We start from the raw sequence: 22,399 nt of genomic DNA, 5'->3' as shown, positions 1-22,399 counted from the left end.
TCGTTCGATCTCTGTACACAGTCTTCACATAGGACAGACTCGTGTAGTACGCTTTCGTGGGTTAAACCCATCTCGTTTCATTTCAGGCGACGTCGGGAGCGCGTTGAAAATGTACCAGTGAAATCTCGATAGTTCTACGGATACGAATCGTCCCGAAAAAGATTTTGTCACCGCTTCGAAGCGGTGTTTCAGACGGGCGGACGTATATAAAACATATACGACACACGACACCGCCTTCCACACTCACGCTAGTTCGAACACGATTTCCATCTCTCTCGAAGACTGTTAGACGTACGTAAAATTTCTCAATATTCATAGGACCGCGACAAACGCCGACGAAGCGCCCATCATTCGCTCGTACGTATATAGGCAACAAGTGCCATCAACGCAAGCAGTTTATAAGTACGTAAACGACCCTCAGCCAGGCGTGGTCCAGGAATTGTATCCGTGGACCGCAATGTGCGTTCGAAATGTCGATGTTCATGTGTCCTGCAGTTCACACGTTGACGCGCAATTAGCTGCGTTCTTCATCGACCCACGAGCCAAGTGATCCACCGTTCAGGGTAATTTTTCCCTTTTATTCTCTCATATATAATATAATGTGTATTTGCTATCCACCACATTTTTGTGTTATATTTCGGAACAAGCCGATACCCGAAGAGCTCCAACCAGCGCGCGAAGGAGATTCGGGAGTCGTCGTACAACGACATAATTGTCCCTTAAAGAACGAGATATTTCCGTCGAAACCATATATATATGTACGAGCAAATCCAAAACCACTGTTTTCTTGCAAGTTCGACGGTCGGAGCGAATAGAACATTGAAAAGCCTTCTATCGAAGAAACACAGAGAGTATATCACCTCCAAAAACGACGGGGATATGGATATTCAAACTGGACAATTATCAACCCGATACTGGATTCGAAAAGTTTCTCTCTCCTTTCGTCGTTATTTACACCGGACGGACTCACGGCCGGCTCTAGCTGGGTGTCATATATATATATACGTCCCACGCTCATGCTGCCACTAGCGCGCAACAGAGTAGGGTGTCAATGACAACGACACAGCATTGAAACGAGCTACACAAGCCGGTCTCTCTTGATACCAATGTAAACGAGCATTAAGTTATCTTCAGACTGCCCGATATTTTCGTCCTTTGGACTTTCCCAACGATTCCTTTTTTTCTTTTTTTTTTACACACCACAGCGAAGACTTGAGGAAGCGTGATTAGCACGCTCGCATCCCTCCCTGTCCTACTACAACTGTGTGTGTGTGTGTAAAGAAAGAAAAAAGAATACATTGGCTTTCTCTCTATCGAGAAGATGGCCTACGCAACGCAGATCAAAGGCCTAATACGTGTAATATAATACGCGTCTGGCCGTGTATAAATCACGCACGAATGATCTGGTCGGGCCCAACTCTTCTCGTACGCTTATTTTTCCGTGTTGGGGCACTATCATAAAATCACACAAACCCCAACACGTGTGTGTCTTGGAAGGAAGATGGCCTACGCAACGCAGATCAAAGGCCTAATACGTGTAGTACACACGTCTGCCGTGTAAATCACGCACGAATGATCTGGTCGGGCCCAACTCTTCTCCACCACACCACATCCCAACTTTGTACATTTTTATATATTTTTGTGCGTTGGGGCACCTTCATAATCACAAACCCCAACAACACATATATCTCTCTCTCTTTGAAAGATTTGTTGTGGCCTACGCAACGCAGATCAAAGGCCTAATACGTGTAGTACACACGTCTGGCCGTGTAAATCACGCACGAATGATCTGGCGGGCTCAACAATATCTTTTTTTTTTATATGAATTCTTATCCACAAACTAATCGAATTCATTTTCTCTCCTCCTCTCCTCTCTCTTTGAGATATATTGGAACATTGTAATGATCCTTCCGCAGGTTCACCTACGGAAACCTTGTTACGACTTTTACTTCCTCTAAATAATCAAGTTTGGTCATCTTCCCGGCATCATCGGCAATGCCGAAACATTGCCGCGCACCAGTCCGAAGACCTCACTAAATCATTCAATCGGTAGTAGCGACGGGCGGTGTGTACAAAGGGCAGGGACGTAATCAACGCGAGCTTATGACTCGCGCTTACTGGGAATTCCTCGTTCATGGGGAATAATTGCAAGCCCCAATCCCTAGCACGAAGGAGGTTCAGCGGGTTACCCGGGCCTTTCGGCCAGGGAACACACGCTGATTCCTTCAGTGTAGCGCGCGTGCGGCCCAGAACATCTAAGGGCATCACAGACCTGTTATTGCTCAATCTCGTGCGGCTAGAAGCCGCCTGTCCCTCTAAGAAGATTTGTTTGTACGTTGGTAGTAAAAACCCCACCGGCAGAAGCCGAGAGCCTTCGAGATACCATAATTACGTCTATTTAGCAGGCTAGAGTCTCGTTCGTTATCGGAATTAACCAGACAAATCGCTCCACCAACTAAGAACGGCCATGCACCACCACCCACCGAATCAAGAAAGAGCTATCAATCTGTCAATCCTTCCGGTGTCCGGGCCTGGTGAGGTTTCCCGTGTTGAGTCAAATTAAGCCGCAGGCTCCACTCCTGGTGGTGCCCTTCCGTCAATTCCTTTAAGTTTCAGCTTTGCAACCATACTTCCCCCGGAACCCAAAAGCTTTGGTTTCCCGGAAGCTGCCCGCCGAGTCATCGTAGGAACTTCGGCGGATCGCTAGCTGGCATCGTTTATGGTTAGAACTAGGGCGGTATCTGATCGCCTTCGAACCTCTAACTTTCGTTCTTGATTAATGAAAACATTTTTGGCAAATGCTTTCGCTTCTGTCCGTCTTGCGACGATCCAAGAATTTCACCTCTAACGTCGCAATACGAATGCCCCCATCTGTCCCTATTAATCATTACCTCGGGGTTCCGAAAACCAACAAAATAGAACCGAGGTCCTATTCCATTATTCCATGCACACAGTATTCAGGCGAAGGTAGCCTGCTTTGAGCACTCTAATTTGTTCAAAGTAAACGTACCGGCCCACCTCGACACTCAGTGAAGAGCACCGCGATGGGATATTAGTTGGACCGCCCCGTGAAGAGCAAAGCCCACCGGTAGGACGTACCACATAATGCCAGTTAAACACCGCGAGCGATGAACCGACACTGTGACACACAGATTCAACTACGAGCTTTTTAACCGCAACAACTTTAATATACGCTATTGGAGCTGGAATTACCGCGGCTGCTGGCACCAGACTTGCCCTCCAATGGATCCTCGTTAAAGGATTTAAAGTGTACTCATTCCGATTACGGGGCCTCGGATGAGTCCCGTATCGTTATTTTTCGTCACTACCTCCCCGTGCCGGGAGTGGGTAATTTGCGCGCCTGCTGCCTTCCTTGGATGTGGTAGCCGTTTCTCAGGCTCCCTCTCCGGAATCGAACCCTGATTCTCCGTTACCCGTTACAACCATGGTAGGCGCAGAACCTACCATCGACAGTTGATAAGGCAGACATTTGAAAGATGCGTCGCCGGTGCTATAAGACCATGCGATCAGCACAAAGTTATTCAGAGTCACCAAAGCAAACGATGGACGAGTGTAAACACCCGCCACCGATTGGTTTTGATCTAATAAAAGCGTTCCTACCATCTCTGGTCGGAACTCTGTTTTGCATGTATTAGCTCTAGAATTACCACAGTTATCCAAGTAAATTTTAGTACGATCTAAGAAACCATAACTGATTTAATGAGCCATTCGCGGTTTCACCTTAATACGGCATGTACTGAGACATGCATGGCTTAATCTTTGAGACAAGCATATGACTACTGGCAGGATCAACCAGGGAACTATACAATATGTATATATAAAATGGACAAAATTTAAATCCTTTTCCATCGTCGCCTGTTTCATATATATATGTCAGGTCGACACACCACTTTTCTCTTTCAAATATGTACAAGTTTTGCCACATTCCGCGCTTGTAACATATCTTCTTTAACGCTCAATTTCTTTCATTTTTCTACCATACAGATATTTTACCGTACGCCCAAAAACGTACGTATTATATTTTTGTTCTATCATAAAATCACATTTTTCTACGTACGCCAGCTTCGTACGTTTCTATCTTTGCCTTCATAAAATCACAAGATAATTTTATCTTCAAGAGTCTCGCTATTAACATCTTGTAAGATAAATGTACGTCCCAGCTAAAACGTACAAATACTTCAAATTAAGTAATAATATATCATCGCTATTGACAAATTTTTAAGATCCAAGACACAGTTCTCTCTATATGTTTTAATATTTTTTATGTACTCAAATATATTCAAAGGAAAAAGTACATGGGTGATGCCATAGTCGTGGAAGCGCGTACGCTCACGCTGATCTTCTGACCGCCGGAAGCACGAAACCTCTGATCTGGGCAAAATCGGCAAGCCGAGGAAGAACGGACAGGACACATGCTGGACTGGCGAGAAAGCGTGTTCTTCCGCTCGCGCTAGGCATTTCGATTTCTGACACCTCTTGATTTAAAAAATCAGTTTTTTGATAGTTTTCTCTCTCCACTGGGCTATTCATTTTAGCCACAGTTTTCAATTGGTACGATTTGCTTCCAAATCTTACAGATGCATTTTAAAAAATTTTTCCATCGCTCGGACAGAAGAGTCGATTGCTCAGTGAGTACGAGTATACATACAAAGTGCATACGGGTAACCAACCCCGTAGGGCTTGCCACATATGGGCCATTCGGTCAAAGACACCGACCCGTGGCCACGCTGTGTGGAGAAAAGTCCGTAACGTAAACGGCACGAAACAGTCAGGACCGAAGCCCCGAAGGAGCTCTGAGACAGCTTCTCGACCGAGATCGTAGAATTGGCCCAAAACCCGCTCTGCTCCGTCCGCCTCGCACGGACCGTGTATCTCTTATAGATACCGAACGGCCGGCAAGGACGCCGGCGCCGCCGGCCGAATAGCACGCGCGCTTATGAGTGTAAACCGCCGCGGCAACAGACCGCCCGGCCGTGCTGTTGTAACATAGCGCGTGAACGAACGAAAAAAAAATTTATAGTAAACATTAAAATAAATTACATTACCGTAAACTAGACAAAAAATTACACATTTTTTCCCAATATGAAAATTTTCACAAACTTTTCAAAGTCCCATCGCATCGAGTAAACTTTTTTAATAACGCTTCCGCACGATTCTAAATGCTTAATCCATATGTGAAATCGTTCACTGATCACGAATATCGTATTTAAAAAAATTACAAAAATTTATTTTTCAAAATAATCAAAAAAAACCGAAAAATCACAAGAGTAAAGTACCATTATTTTAAACAATATGTCGTTCTAAATGCTTAATCCCTATGTAAAAAAGTTATCTAAGCAAGAATATGTAATTGAAAAAAATTAGAAAAATTTATTTTAGCCGTAAATCGAAAATAATGGGGACACCGGAGCTGTTCGAAGCGCCGAGACGCGCCGCGTACGGCCGAATATTTTCTAAGTCCCAACGTACCGATCAAGAGTAAAGTACCATTTTCCTACATTAGATTTCGTTCTAAATGCTTAATCCCTATGTAAAAACGTTAGTTAAGCAAGAATATCGTATTTTTAAAAAAATCTAATGATAGGATTTTCCAGAAAATTGAAAAAACCGAAAAATGTCAAGAGTAAAGTGCCATTTTCTGACATTAGATTTCGTTCTAAATGCTTAATCCCTATGTAGAAACGTTAGTTAAGCAAGAATATCGTATTTTTAAAAAAATCTAATGATAGGATTTTTCAGAAAATTGAAAAAACCGTAAAATGTCAAGAGTAAAGTGCCCTTATTTTAAACAATGTATCGTTCTAAATGCTTAATCCCTATGTAAAAAAGTTATTTTAGCAGGAATATGTTATTGAAAAAAATTAGAAAAATTTATTTTAGCCGTAAATCGAAAATAATGGGGACACCGGAGCTGTTCGAAGCGCCGAGCGCGCCGCGTACGCCCGAATATTTTCAAAGTCCCAACGTACCGATCAAGAGTAAAGTACCATTTTCCTACATTAGATTTCGTTCTAAATGCTTAATCCCTATGTAAAAACGTTAGTTAAGCAAGAATATCGTATTTTTAAAAAAATCTAATGATAGGATTTTCCAGAAAATTGAAAAAACCGAAAAATGTCAAGAGTAAAGTGCCATTTTCTGACATTAGATTTCGTTCTAAATGCTTAATCCCTATGTAGAAACGTTAGTTAAGCAAGAATATCGTATTTTTAAAAAAATCTAATGATAGGATTTTTCAGAAAATTGAAAAAACCGTAAAATGTCAAGAGTAAAGTGCCCTTATTTTAAACAATGTATCGTTCTAAATGCTTAATCCCTATGTAAAAAAGTTATTTAAGCAGGAATATGTTATTGAAAAAAATTAGAAAAATTTATTTTAGCCGTAAATCGAAAATAATGGATCGAGCGAATCGGTCGATTGCGCCGAGACGCGCTATGATGCAACAGACGAGCGATTGGAACGCCCGAATATTTTCAAAGTCCCAACGTACCGATCAAGAGTAAAGTACCATTTTCCTACATTAGATTTCGTTCTAAATGCTTAATCCCTATGTAAAAACGTTAGTTAAGCAAGAATATCGTATTTTTAAAAAAATCTAATGATAGGATTTTCCAGAAAATTGAAAAAACCGAAAAATGTCAAGAGTAAAGTGCCATTTTCTGACATTAGATTTCGTTCTAAATGCTTAATCCCTATGTAGAAACGTTAGTTAAGCAAGAATATCGTATTTTTAAAAAAATCTAATGATAGGATTTTTCAGAAAATTGAAAAAACCGTAAAATGTCAAGAGTAAAGTGCCCTTATTTTAAACAATGTATCGTTCTAAATGCTTAATCCCTATGTAAAAAAGTTATTTAAGCAGGAATATGTTATTGAAAAAAATTAGAAAAATTTATTTTAGCCGTAAATCGAAAATAATGGATCGAGCGAATCGGTCGATTGCGCCGAGACGCGCTATGATGCAACAGACGAGCGATTGGAACGCCCGAATATTTTCAAAGTCCCAACGTACCGATCAAGAGTAAAGTACCATTTTCCTACATTAGATTTCGTTCTAAATGCTTAATCCCTATGTAAAAACGTTAGTTAAGCAAGAATATCGTATTTTTAAAAAAATCTAATGATAGGATTTTCCAGAAAATTGAAAAAACCGAAAAATGTCAAGAGTAAAGTGCCATTTTCTGACATTAGATTTCGTTCTAAATGCTTAATCCCTATGTAGAAACGTTAGTTAAGCAAGAATATCGTATTTTTAAAAAAATCTAATGATAGGATTTTTCAGAAAATTGAAAAAACCGTAAAATGTCAAGAGTAAAGTGCCCTTATTTTAAACAATGTATCGTTCTAAATGCTTAATCCCTATGTAAAAAAGTTATTTTAGCAGGAATATGTTATTGAAAAAAATTAGAAAAATTTATTTTAGCCGTAAATCGAAAATAATGGATCGAGCGAATCGGTCGATTGCGCCGAGACGCGCTATGATGCAACAGACGAGCGATTGGAACGCCCGAATATTTTCAAAGTCCCAACGTACCGATCAAGAGTAAAGTACCATTTTCCTACATTAGATTTCGTTCTAAATGCTTAATCCCTATGTAAAAACGTTAGTTAAGCAAGAATATCGTATTTTTAAAAAAATCTAATGATAGGATTTCCCAGAAAATTGAAAAAACCGAAAAATGTCAAGAGTAAAGTGCCATTTTCTGACATTAGATTTCGTTCTAAATGCTTAATCCCTATGTAGAAACGTTAGTTAAGCAAGAATATCGTATTTTTAAAAAAATCTAATGATAGGATTTTTCAGAAAATTGAAAAAACCGTAAAATGTCAAGAGTAAAGTGCCCTTATTTTAAACAATGTATCGTTCTAAATGCTTAATCCCTATGTAAAAAAGTTATTTAAGCAGGAATATGTTATTGAAAAAAATTAGAAAAATTTATTTTAGCCGTAAATCGAAAATAATGGATCGAGCGAATCGGTCGATTGCGCCGAGACGCGCTATGATGCAACAGACGAGCGATTGGAACCCCCGAATATTTTCAAAGTCCCAACGTACCGATCAAGAGTAAAGTACCATTTTCCTACATTAGATTTCGTTCTAAATGCTTAATCCCTATGTAGAAACGTTAGTTAAGCAAGAATATCGTATTTTTAAAAAAATCTAATGATAGGATTTTTCAGAAAATTGAAAAAACCGTAAAATGTCAAGAGTAAAGTGCCCTTATTTTACACAATGTATCGTTCTAAATGCTTAATCCCTATGTAAAAAAGTTATTTTAGCAGGAATATGTTATTGAAAAAAATTAGAAAAATTTATTTTAGCCGTAAATCGAAAATAATGGGGACACCGGAGCTGTTCGAAGCGCCGAGCGCGCCGCGTACGCCCGAATATTTTCAAAGTCCCAACGTACCGATCAAGAGTAAAGTACCATTTTCCTACATTAGATTTCGTTCTAAATGCTTAATCCCTATGTAAAAACGTTAGTTAAGCAAGAATATCGTATTTTTAAAAAAATCTAATGATAGGATTTTCCAGAAAATTGAAAAAACCGAAAAATGTCAAGAGTAAAGTGCCATTTTCTGACATTAGATTTCGTTCTAAATGCTTAATCCCTATGTAGAAACGTTAGTTAAGCAAGAATATCGTATTTTTAAAAAAATCTAATGATAGGATTTTTCAGAAAATTGAAAAAACCGTAAAATGTCAAGAGTAAAGTGCCCTTATTTTAAACAATGTATCGTTCTAAATGCTTAATCCCTATGTAAAAAAGTTATTTAAGCAGGAATATGTTATTGAAAAAAATTAGAAAAATTTATTTTAGCCGTAAATCGAAAATAATGGATCGAGCGAATCGGTCGATTGCGCCGAGACGCGCTATGATGCAACAGACGAGCGATTGGAACGCCCGAATATTTTCAAAGTCCCAACGTACCGATCAAGAGTAAAGTACCATTTTCCTACATTAGATTTCGTTCTAAATGCTTAATCCCTATGTAAAAACGTTAGTTAAGCAAGAATATCGTATTTTTAAAAAAATCTAATGATAGGATTTTCCAGAAAATTGAAAAAACCGAAAAATGTCAAGAGTAAAGTGCCATTTTCTGACATTAGATTTCGTTCTAAATGCTTAATCCCTATGTAGAAACGTTAGTTAAGCAAGAATATCGTATTTTTAAAAAAATCTAATGATAGGATTTTTCAGAAAATTGAAAAAACCGTAAAATGTCAAGAGTAAAGTGCCCTTATTTTAAACAATGTATCGTTCTAAATGCTTAATCCCTATGTAAAAAAGTTATTTTAGCAGGAATATGTTATTGAAAAAAATTAGAAAAATTTATTTTAGCCGTAAATCGAAAATAATGGGGACACCGGAGCTGTTCGAAGCGCCGAGCGCGCCGCGTACGCCCGAATATTTTCAAAGTCCCAACGTACCGATCAAGAGTAAAGTACCATTTTCCTACATTAGATTTCGTTCTAAATGCTTAATCCCTATGTAAAAACGTTAGTTAAGCAAGAATATCGTATTTTTAAAAAAATCTAATGATAGGATTTTCCAGAAAATTGAAAAAACCGAAAAATGTCAAGAGTAAAGTGCCATTTTCTGACATTAGATTTCGTTCTAAATGCTTAATCCCTATGTAGAAACGTTAGTTAAGCAAGAATATCGTATTTTTAAAAAAATCTAATGATAGGATTTTTCAGAAAATTGAAAAAACCGTAAAATGTCAAGAGTAAAGTGCCCTTATTTTAAACAATGTATCGTTCTAAATGCTTAATCCCTATGTAAAAAAGTTATTTTAGCAGGAATATGTTATTGAAAAAAATTAGAAAAATTTATTTTAGCCGTAAATCGAAAATAATGGATCGAGCGAATCGGTCGATTGCGCCGAGACGCGCTATGATGCAACAGACGAGCGATTGGAACGCCCGAATATTTTCAAAGTCCCAACGTACCGATCAAGAGTAAAGTACCATTTTCCTACATTAGATTTCGTTCTAAATGCTTAATCCCTATGTAAAAACGTTAGTTAAGCAAGAATATCGTATTTTTAAAAAAATCTAATGATAGGATTTCCCAGAAAATTGAAAAAACCGAAAAATGTCAAGAGTAAAGTGCCATTTTCTGACATTAGATTTCGTTCTAAATGCTTAATCCCTATGTAGAAACGTTAGTTAAGCAAGAATATCGTATTTTTAAAAAAATCTAATGATAGGATTTTTCAGAAAATTGAAAAAACCGTAAAATGTCAAGAGTAAAGTGCCCTTATTTTAAACAATGTATCGTTCTAAATGCTTAATCCCTATGTAAAAAAGTTATTTTAGCAGGAATATGTTATTGAAAAAAATTAGAAAAATTTATTTTAGCCGTAAATCGAAAATAATGGGGACACCGGAGCTGTTCGAAGCGCCGAGCGCGCCGCGTACGCCCGAATATTTTCAAAGTCCCAACGTACCGATCAAGAGTAAAGTACCATTTTCCTACATTAGATTTCGTTCTAAATGCTTAATCCCTATGTAAAAACGTTAGTTAAGCAAGAATATCGTATTTTTAAAAAAATCTAATGATAGGATTTTCCAGAAAATTGAAAAAACCGAAAAATGTCAAGAGTAAAGTGCCATTTTCTGACATTAGATTTCGTTCTAAATGCTTAATCCCTATGTAGAAACGTTAGTTAAGCAAGAATATCGTATTTTTAAAAAAATCTAATGATAGGATTTTTCAGAAAATTGAAAAAACCGTAAAATGTCAAGAGTAAAGTGCCCTTACTTTAAACAATGTATCGTTCTAAATGCTTAATCCCTATGTAAAAAAGTTATTTAAGCAGGAATATGTTATTGAAAAAAATTAGAAAAATTTATTTTAGCCGTAAATCGAAAATAATGGATCGAGCGAATCGGTCGATTGCGCCGAGACGCGCTATGATGCAACAGACGAGCGATTGGAACGCCCGAATATTTTCAAAGTCCCAACGTACCGATCAAGAGTAAAGTACCATTTTCCTACATTAGATTTCGTTCTAAATGCTTAATCCCTATGTAAAAACGTTAGTTAAGCAAGAATATCGTATTTTTAAAAAAATCTAATGATAGGATTTTCCAGAAAATTGAAAAAACCGAAAAATGTCAAGAGTAAAGTGCCATTTTCTGACATTAGATTTCGTTCTAAATGCTTAATCCCTATGTAGAAACGTTAGTTAAGCAAGAATATCGTATTTTTAAAAAAATCTAATGATAGGATTTTTCAGAAAATTGAAAAAACCGTAAAATGTCAAGAGTAAAGTGCCCTTATTTTAAACAATGTATCGTTCTAAATGCTTAATCCCTATGTAAAAAAGTTATTTAAGCAGGAATATGTTATTGAAAAAAATTAGAAAAATTTATTTTAGCCGTAAATCGAAAATAATGGATCGAGCGAATCGGTCGATTGCGCCGAGACGCGCTATGATGCAACAGACGAGCGATTGGAACGCCCGAATATTTTCAAAGTCCCAACGTACCGATCAAGAGTAAAGTACCATTTTCCTACATTAGATTTCGTTCTAAATGCTTAATCCCTATGTAAAAACGTTAGTTAAGCAAGAATATCGTATTTTTAAAAAAATCTAATGATAGGATTTTCCAGAAAATTGAAAAAACCGAAAAATGTCAAGAGTAAAGTGCCATTTTCTGACATTAGATTTCGTTCTAAATGCTTAATCCCTATGTAGAAACGTTAGTTAAGCAAGAATATCGTATTTTTAAAAAAATCTAATGATAGGATTTTTCAGAAAATTGAAAAAACCGTAAAATGTCAAGAGTAAAGTGCCCTTATTTTAAACAATGTATCGTTCTAAATGCTTAATCCCTATGTAAAAAAGTTATTTTAGCAGGAATATGTTATTGAAAAAAATTAGAAAAATTTATTTTAGCCGTAAATCGAAAATAATGGGGACACCGGAGCTGTTCGAAGCGCCGAGCGCGCCGCGTACGCCCGAATATTTTCAAAGTCCCAACGTACCGATCAAGAGTAAAGTACCATTTTCCTACATTAGATTTCGTTCTAAATGCTTAATCCCTATGTAAAAACGTTAGTTAAGCAAGAATATCGTATTTTTAAAAAAATCTAATGATAGGATTTTCCAGAAAATTGAAAAAACCGAAAAATGTCAAGAGTAAAGTGCCATTTTCTGACATTAGATTTCGTTCTAAATGCTTAATCCCTATGTAGAAACGTTAGTTAAGCAAGAATATCGTATTTTTAAAAAAATCTAATGATAGGATTTTTCAGAAAATTGAAAAAACCGTAAAATGTCAAGAGTAAAGTGCCCTTACTTTAAACAATGTATCGTTCTAAATGCTTAATCCCTATGTAAAAAAGTTATTTAAGCAGGAATATGTTATTGAAAAAAATTAGAAAAATTTATTTTAGCCGTAAATCGAAAATAATGGATCGAGCGAATCGGTCGATTGCGCCGAGACGCGCTATGATGCAACAGACGAGCGATTGGAACGCCCGAATATTTTCAAAGTCCCAACGTACCGATCAAGAGTAAAGTACCATTTTCCTACATTAGATTTCGTTCTAAATGCTTAATCCCTATGTAAAAACGTTAGTTAAGCAAGAATATCGTATTTTTAAAAAAATCTAATGATAGGATTTTCCAGAAAATTGAAAAAACCGAAAAATGTCAAGAGTAAAGTGCCATTTTCTGACATTAGATTTCGTTCTAAATGCTTAATCCCTATGTAGAAACGTTAGTTAAGCAAGAATATCGTATTTTTAAAAAAATCTAATGATAGGATTTTTCAGAAAATTGAAAAAACCGTAAAATGTCAAGAGTAAAGTGCCCTTATTTTAAACAATGTATCGTTCTAAATGCTTAATCCCTATGTAAAAAAGTTATTTAAGCAGGAATATGTTATTGAAAAAAATTAGAAAAATTTATTTTAGCCGTAAATCGAAAATAATGGATCGAGCGAATCGGTCGATTGCGCCGAGACGCGCTATGATGCAACAGACGAGCGATTGGAACGCCCGAATATTTTCAAAGTCCCAACGTACCGATCAAGAGTAAAGTACCATTTTCCTACATTAGATTTCGTTCTAAATGCTTAATCCCTATGTAAAAACGTTAGTTAAGCAAGAATATCGTATTTTAAAAAAAATCTAATGATAGGATTTTCCAGAAAATTGAAAAAACCGAAAAATGTCAAGAGTAAAGTGCCATTTTCTGACATTAGATTTCGTTCTAAATGCTTAATCCCTATGTAGAAACGTTAGTTAAGCAAGAATATCGTATTTTTAAAAAAATCTAATGATAGGATTTTTCAGAAAATTGAAAAAACCGTAAAATGTCAAGAGTAAAGTGCCCTTATTTTAAACAATGTATCGTTCTAAATGCTTAATCCCTATGTAAAAAAGTTATTTTAGCAGGAATATGTTATTGAAAAAAATTAGAAAAATTTATTTTAGCCGTAAATCGAAAATAATGGATCGAGCGAATCGGTCGATTGCGCCGAGACGCGCTATGATGCAACAGACGAGCGATTGGAACGCCCGAATATTTTCAAAGTCCCAACGTACCGATCAAGAGTAAAGTACCATTTTCCTACATTAGATTTCGTTCTAAATGCTTAATCCCTATGTAAAAACGTTAGTTAAGCAAGAATATCGTATTTTTAAAAAAATCTAATGATAGGATTTTCCAGAAAATTGAAAAAACCGAAAAATGTCAAGAGTAAAGTGCCATTTTCTGACATTAGATTTCGTTCTAAATGCTTAATCCCTATGTAGAAACGTTAGTTAAGCAAGAATATCGTATTTTTAAAAAAATCTAATGATAGGATTTTTCAGAAAATTGAAAAAACCGTAAAATGTCAAGAGTAAAGTGCCCTTATTTTAAACAATGTATCGTTCTAAATGCTTAATCCCTATGTAAAAAAGTTATTTTAGCAGGAATATGTTATTGAAAAAAATTAGAAAAATTTATTTTAGCCGTAAATCGAAAATAATGGGGACACCGGAGCTGTTCGAAGCGCCGAGCGCGCCGCGTACGCCCGAATATTTTCAAAGTCCCAACGTACCGATCAAGAGTAAAGTACCATTTTCCTACATTAGATTTCGTTCTAAATGCTTAATCCCTATGTAAAAACGTTAGTTAAGCAAGAATATCGTATTTTTAAAAAAATCTAATGATAGGATTTTCCAGAAAATTGAAAAAACCGAAAAATGTCAAGAGTAAAGTGCCATTTTCTGACATTAGATTTCGTTCTAAATGCTTAATCCCTATGTAGAAACGTTAGTTAAGCAAGAATATCGTATTTTTAAAAAAATCTAATGATAGGATTTTTCAGAAAATTGAAAAAACCGTAAAATGTCAAGAGTAAAGTGCCCTTATTTTAAACAATGTATCGTTCTAAATGCTTAATCCCTATGTAAAAAAGTTATTTTAGCAGGAATATGTTATTGAAAAAAATTAGAAAAATTTATTTTAGCCGTAAATCGAAAATAATGGGGACACCGGAGCTGTTCGAAGCGCCGAGCGCGCCGCGTACGCCCGAATATTTTCAAAGTCCCAACGTACCGATCAAGAGTAAAGTACCATTTTCCTACATTAGATTTCGTTCTAAATGCTTAATCCCTATGTAAAAACGTTAGTTAAGCAAGAATATCGTATTTTTAAAAAAATCTAATGATAGGATTTTCCAGAAAATTGAAAAAACCGAAAAATGTCAAGAGTAAAGTGCCATTTTCTGACATTAGATTTCGTTCTAAATGCTTAATCCCTATGTAGAAACGTTAGTTAAGCAAGAATATCGTATTTTTAAAAAAATCTAATGATAGGATTTTTCAGAAAATTGAAAAAACCGTAAAATGTCAAGAGTAAAGTGCCCTTACTTTAAACAATGTATCGTTCTAAATGCTTAATCCCTATGTAAAAAAGTTATTTAAGCAGGAATATGTTATTGAAAAAAATTAGAAAAATTTATTTTAGCCGTAAATCGAAAATAATGGATCGAGCGAATCGGTCGATTGCGCCGAGACGCGCTATGATGCAACAGACGAGCGATTGGAACGCCCGAATATTTTCAAAGTCCCAACGTACCGATCAAGAGTAAAGTACCGTTTTCCTACATTAGATTTCGTTCTAAATGCTTAATCCCTATGTAAAAACGTTAGTTAAGCAAGAATATCGTATTTTTAAAAAAATCTAATGATAGGATTTTCCAGAAAATTGAAAAAACCGAAAAATGTCAAGAGTAAAGTGCCATTTTCTGACATTAGATTTCGTTCTAAATGCTTAATCCCTATGTAGAAACGTTAGTTAAGCAAGAATATCGTATTTTTAAAAAAATCTAATGATAGGATTTTTCAGAAAATTGAAAAAACCGTAAAATGTCAAGTAAAGTGCCCTTATTTTAAACAATGTATCGTTCTAAATGCTTAATCCCTATGTAAAAAAGTTATTTTAGCAGGAATATGTTATTGAAAAAAATTAGAAAAATTTATTTTAGCCGTAAATCGAAAATAATGGGGACACCGGAGCTGTTCGAAGCGCCGAGCGCGCCGCGTACGCCCGAATATTTTCAAAGTCCCAACGTACCGATCAAGAGTAAAGTACCATTTTCCTACATTAGATTTCGTTCTAAATGCTTAATCCCTATGTAAAAACGTTAGTTAAGCAAGAATATCGTATTTTTAAAAAAATCTAATGATAGGATTTTCCAGAAAATTGAAAAAACCGAAAAATGTCAAGAGTAAAGTGCCATTTTCTGACATTAGATTTCGTTCTAAATGCTTAATCCCTATGTAGAAATGTTAGTTAAGCAAGAATATCGTATTTTTAAAAAAATCTAATGATAGGATTTTTCAGAAAATTGAAAAAACCGTAAAATGTCAAGAGTAAAGTGCCCTTATTTTAAACAATGTATCGTTCTAAATGCTTAATCCCTATGTAAAAAAGTTATTTTAGCAGGAATATGTTATTGAAAAAAATTAGAAAAATTTATTTTAGCCGTAAATCGAAAATAATGGATCGAGCGAATCGGTCGATTGCGCCGAGACGCGCTATGATGCAACAGACGAGCGATTGGAACGCCCGAATATTTTCAAAGTCCCAACGTACCGATCAAGAGTAAAGTACCATTTTCCTACATTAGATTTCGTTCTAAATGCTTAATCCCTATGTAAAAACGTTAGTTAAGCAAGAATATCGTATTTTTAAAAAAATCTAATGATAGGATTTTCCAGAAAATTGAAAAAACCGAAAAATGTCAAGAGTAAAGTGCCATTTTCTGACATTAGATTTCGTTCTAAATGCTTAATCCCTATGTAGAAACGTTAGTTAAGCAAGAATATCGTATTTTTAAAAAAATCTAATGATAGGATTTTTCAGAAAATTGAAAAAACCGTAAAATGTCAAGAGTAAAGTGCCCTTATTTTAAACAATGTATCGTTCTAAATGCTTAATCCCTATGTAAAAAAGTTATTTTAGCAGGAATATGTTATTGAAAAAAATTAGAAAAATTTATTTTAGCCGTAAATCGAAAATAATGGGGACACCGGAGCTGTTCGAAGCGCCGAGCGCGCCGCGTACGCCCGAATATTTTCAAAGTCCCAACGTACCGATCAAGAGTAAAGTACCATTTTCCTACATTAGATTTCGTTCTAAATGCTTAATCCCTATGTAAAAACGTTAGTTAAGCAAGAATATCGTATTTTTAAAAAAATCTAATGATAGGATTTTCCAGAAAATTGAAAAAACCGAAAAATGTCAAGAGTAAAGTGCCATTTTCTGACATTAGATTTCGTTCTAAATGCTTAATCCCTATGTAGAAACGTTAGTTAAGCAAGAATATCGTATTTTTAAAAAAATCTAATGATAGGATTTTTCAGAAAATTGAAAAAACCGTAAAATGTCAAGAGTAAAGTGCCCTTATTTTAAACAATGTATCGTTCTAAATGCTTAATCCCTATGTAAAAAAGTTATTTAAGCAGGAATATGTTATTGAAAAAAATTAGAAAAATTTATTTTAGCCGTAAATCGAAAATAATGGATCGAGCGAATCGGTCGATTGCGCCGAGACGCGCTATGATGCAACAGACGAGCGATTGGAACGCCCGAATATTTTCAAAGTCCCAACGTACCGATCAAGAGTAAAGTACCATTTTCCTACATTAGATTTCGTTCTAAATGCTTAATCCCTATGTAAAAACGTTAGTTAAGCAAGAATATCGTATTTTTAAAAAAATCTAATGATAGGATTTTCCAGAAAATTGAAAAAACCGAAAAATGTCAAGAGTAAAGTGCCATTTTCTGACATTAGATTTCGTTCTAAATGCTTAATCCCTATGTAGAAACGTTAGTTAAGCAAGAATATCGTATTTTTAAAAAAATCTAATGATAGGATTTTTCAGAAAATTGAAAAAACCGTAAAATGTCAAGAGTAAAGTGCCCTTATTTTAAACAATGTATCGTTCTAAATGCTTAATCCCTATGTAAAAAAGTTATTTTAGCAGGAATATGTTATTGAAAAAAATTAGAAAAATTTATTTTAGCCGTAAATCGAAAATAATGGGGACACCGGAGCTGTTCGAAGCGCCGAGCGCGCCGCGTACGCCCGAATATTTTCAAAGTCCCAACGTACCGATCAAGAGTAAAGTACCATTTTCCTACATTAGATTTCGTTCTAAATGCTTAATCCCTATGTAAAAACGTTAGTTAAGCAAGAATATCGTATTTTTAAAAAAATCTAATGATAGGATTTTCCAGAAAATTGAAAAAACCGAAAAATGTCAAGAGTAAAGTGCCATTTTCTGACATTAGATTTCGTTCTAAATGCTTAATCCCTATGTAGAAACGTTAGTTAAGCAAGAATATCGTATTTTTAAAAAAATCTAATGATAGGATTTTTCAGAAAATTGAAAAAACCGTAAAATGTCAAGAGTAAAGTGCCCTTACTTTAAACAATGTATCGTTCTAAATGCTTAATCCCTATGTAAAAAAGTTATTTAAGCAGGAATATGTTATTGAAAAAAATTAGAAAAATTTATTTTAGCCGTAAATCGAAAATAATGGATCGAGCGAATCGGTCGATTGCGCCGAGACGCGCTATGATGCAACAGACGAGCGATTGGAACGCCCGAATATTTTCAAAGTCCCAACGTACCGATCAAGAGTAAAGTACCATTTTCCTACATTAGATTTCGTTCTAAATGCTTAATCCCTATGTAAAAACGTTAGTTAAGCAAGAATATCGTATTTTTAAAAAAATCTAATGATAGGATTTTCCAGAAAATTGAAAAAACCGAAAAATGTCAAGAGTAAAGTGCCATTTTCTGACATTAGATTTCGTTCTAAATGCTTAATCCCTATGTAGAAACGTTAGTTAAGCAAGAATATCGTATTTTTAAAAAAATCTAATGATAGGATTTTTCAGAAAATTGAAAAAACCGTAAAATGTCAAGAGTAAAGTGCCCTTATTTTAAACAATGTATCGTTCTAAATGCTTAATCCCTATGTAAAAAAGTTATTTAAGCAGGAATATGTTATTGAAAAAAATTAGAAAAATTTATTTTAGCCGTAAATCGAAAATAATGGATCGAGCGAATCGGTCGATTGCGCCGAGACGCGCTATGATGCAACAGACGAGCGATTGGAACGCCCGAATATTTTCAAAGTCCCAACGTACCGATCAAGAGTAAAGTACCATTTTCCTACATTAGATTTCGTTCTAAATGCTTAATCCCTATGTAAAAACGTTAGTTAAGCAAGAATATCGTATTTTTAAAAAAATCTAATGATAGGATTTTCCAGAAAATTGAAAAAACCGAAAAATGTCAAGAGTAAAGTGCCATTTTCTGACATTAGATTTCGTTCTAAATGCTTAATCCCTATGTAGAAACGTTAGTTAAGCAAGAATATCGTATTTTTAAAAAAATCTAATGATAGGATTTTTCAGAAAATTGAAAAAACCGTAAAATGTCAAGAGTAAAGTGCCCTTATTTTAAACAATGTATCGTTCTAAATGCTTAATCCCTATGTAAAAAAGTTATTTAAGCAGGAATATGTTATTGAAAAAAATTAGAAAAATTTATTTTAGCCGTAAATCGAAAATAATGGATCGAGCGAATCGGTCGATTGCGCCGAGACGCGCTATGATGCAACAGACGAGCGATTGGAACGCCCGAATATTTTCAAAGTCCCAACGTACCGATCAAGAGTAAAGTACCATTTTCCTACATTAGATTTCGTTCTAAATGCTTAATCCCTATGTAAAAACGTTAGTTAAGCAAGAATATCGTATTTTTAAAAAAATCTAATGATAGGATTTTCCAGAAAATTGAAAAAACCGAAAAATGTCAAGAGTAAAGTGCCATTTTCTGACATTAGATTTCGTTCTAAATGCTTAATCCCTATGTAGAAACGTTAGTTAAGCAAGAATATCGTATTTTTAAAAAAATCTAATGATAGGATTTTTCAGAAAATTGAAAAAACCGTAAAATGTCAAGAGTAAAGTGCCCTTATTTTAAACAATGTATCGTTCTAAATGCTTAATCCCTATGTAAAAAAGTTATTTTAGCAGGAATATGTTATTGAAAAAAATTAGAAAAATTTATTTTAGCCGTAAATCGAAAATAATGGATCGAGCGAATCGGTCGATTGCGCCGAGACGCGCTATGATGCAACAGACGAGCGATTGGAACGCCCGAATATTTTCAAAGTCCCAACGTACCGATCAAGAGTAAAGTACCATTTTCCTACATTAGATTTCGTTCTAAATGCTTAATCCCTATGTAAAAACGTTAGTTAAGCAAGAATATCGTATTTTTAAAAAAATCTAATGATAGGATTTCCCAGAAAATTGAAAAAACCGAAAAATGTCAAGAGTAAAGTGCCATTTTCTGACATTAGATTTCGTTCTAAATGCTTAATCCCTATGTAGAAACGTTAGTTAAGCAAGAATATCGTATTTTTAAAAAAATCTAATGATAGGATTTTTCAGAAAATTGAAAAAACCGTAAAATGTCAAGAGTAAAGTGCCCTTATTTTAAACAATGTATCGTTCTAAATGCTTAATCCCTATGTAAAAAAGTTATTTAAGCAGGAATATGTTATTGAAAAAAATTAGAAAAATTTATTTTAGCCGTAAATCGAAAATAATGGATCGAGCGAATCGGTCGATTGCGCCGAGACGCGCTATGATGCAACAGACGAGCGATTGGAACCCCCGAATATTTTCAAAGTCCCAACGTACCGATCAAGAGTAAAGTACCATTTTCCTACATTAGATTTCGTTCTAAATGCTTAATCCCTATGTAAAAACGTTAGTTAAGCAAGAATATCGTATTTTTAAAAAAATCTAATGATAGGATTTTTCAGAAAATTGAAAAAACCGTAAAATGTCAAGAGTAAAGTGCCCTTATTTTAAACAATGTATCGTTCTAAATGCTTAATCCCTATGTAAAAAAGTTATTTTAGCAGGAATATGTTATTGAAAAAAATTAGAAAAATTTATTTTAGCCGTAAATCGAAAATAATGGATCGAGCGAATCGGTCGATTGCGCCGAGACGCGCTATGATGCAACAGACGAGCGATTGGAACGCCCGAATATTTTCAAAGTCCCAACGTACCGATCAAGAGTAAAGTACCATTTTCCTACATTAGATTTCGTTCTAAATGCTTAATCCCTATGTAAAAACGTTAGTTAAGCAAGAATATCGTATTTTTAAAAAAATCTAATGATAGGATTTTCCAGAAAATTGAAAAAACCGAAAAATGTCAAGAGTAAAGTGCCATTTTCTGACATTAGATTTCGTTCTAAATGCTTAATCCCTATGTAGAAACGTTAGTTAAGCAAGAATATCGTATTTTTAAAAAAATCTAATGATAGGATTTTTCAGAAAATTGAAAAAACCGTAAAATGTCAAGAGTAAAGTGCCCTTATTTTAAACAATGTATCGTTCTAAATGCTTAATCCCTATGTAAAAAAGTTATTTTAGCAGGAATATGTTATTGAAAAAAATTAGAAAAATTTATTTTAGCCGTAAATCGAAAATAATGGATCGAGCGAATCGGTCGATTGCGCCGAGACGCGCTATGATGCAACAGACGAGCGATTGGAACGCCCGAATATTTTCAAAGTCCCAACGTACCGATCAAGAGTAAAGTACCATTTTCCTACATTAGATTTCGTTCTAAATGCTTAATCCCTATGTAAAAACGTTAGTTAAGCAAGAATATCGTATTTTTAAAAAAATCTAATGATAGGATTTCCCAGAAAATTGAAAAAACCGAAAAATGTCAAGAGTAAAGTGCCATTTTCTGACATTAGATTTCGTTCTAAATGCTTAATCCCTATGTAGAAACGTTAGTTAAGCAAGAATATCGTATTTTTAAAAAAATCTAATGATAGGATTTTTCAGAAAATTGAAAAAACCGTAAAATGTCAAGTAAAGTGCCCTTATTTTAAACAATGTATCGTTCTAAATGCTTAATCCCTATGTAAAAAAGTTATTTTAGCAGGAATATGTTATTGAAAAAAATTAGAAAAATTTATTTTAGCCGTAAATCGAAAATAATGGGGACACCGGAGCTGTTCGAAGCGCCGAGCGCGCCGCGTACGCCCGAATATTTTCAAAGTCCCAACGTACCGATCAAGAGTAAAGTACCATTTTCCTACATTAGATTTCGTTCTAAATGCTTAATCCCTATGTAAAAACGTTAGTTAAGCAAGAATATCGTATTTTTAAAAAAATCTAATGATAGGATTTTCCAGAAAATTGAAAAAACCGAAAAATGTCAAGAGTAAAGTGCCCTTATTTTAAACATTATATCGTTCTAAATGCTTAATCCCTATGTAAAAAAGTTATCTAAGCAAGAATATGTTATTGAAAAAAATTAGAAAAATTTATTTTAGCCGTAAATCGAAAAGAAGTCTGTTCGTTTCTCTGTCTCTCTCGCGCGATCGAACTATCGATGTTTCCCGACAAACTATTGGAAGTTTAATTAAACTTTATACATGAAATTACTCGTTTTGATCCCCGCTACACAGCCGTATACTTTTTATAATTTTGTGGAATCGGGAACCTTGAAATATTTATCATAACGCGGATCGACTGTCTCTGTCTCTTTCTAGATCGGAAGAATCGATGTTTCCCGGCAAACTATTGGGAGTTTAATTAAACTTTATACATGAAATTACTCGTTCTGATCCCCGCTACACAGCCGTAAACTTTTTATAAATTTGTGGAATCGGGAACCTCGAAATATTTATCATAACGCGGATCGACTGTCTCTGTCTCTTTCTAGATCGGAAGAATCGATGTTTCCCGGAAAACTATTGGGAGTTTAATTAAACTTTATACATGAAATTACTCGTTCTGATCCCCGCT

General features: G+C 34.9%; 2 non-coding genes across 2 annotated transcripts; both read right to left on the bottom strand.

The window, feature by feature from the left end:
- Positions 1 to 411: 411 nt before the first annotated feature.
- Positions 412 to 566, bottom strand: LOC143262701 (5.8S ribosomal RNA). Its single transcript, XR_013036410.1, has one exon. It is a non-coding gene; the product is annotated as a 5.8S ribosomal RNA (ribosomal RNA).
- A 1,333-nt stretch (positions 567 to 1,899) lies between these two features.
- Positions 1,900 to 3,820, bottom strand: LOC143262709 (small subunit ribosomal RNA). Its single transcript, XR_013036418.1, has one exon. It is a non-coding gene; the product is annotated as a small subunit ribosomal RNA (ribosomal RNA).
- Positions 3,821 to 22,399: the final 18,579 nt, after the last annotated feature.

The sequence above is a fragment of the Megalopta genalis genome, unplaced genomic scaffold (genome assembly GCF_051020955.1).
Source record: "Megalopta genalis isolate 19385.01 unplaced genomic scaffold, iyMegGena1_principal scaffold0197, whole genome shotgun sequence".
NCBI lineage: Eukaryota > Metazoa > Arthropoda > Insecta > Hymenoptera > Halictidae > Megalopta > Megalopta genalis.
This window is presented reverse-complemented; position numbering and strand designations above follow the sequence as displayed.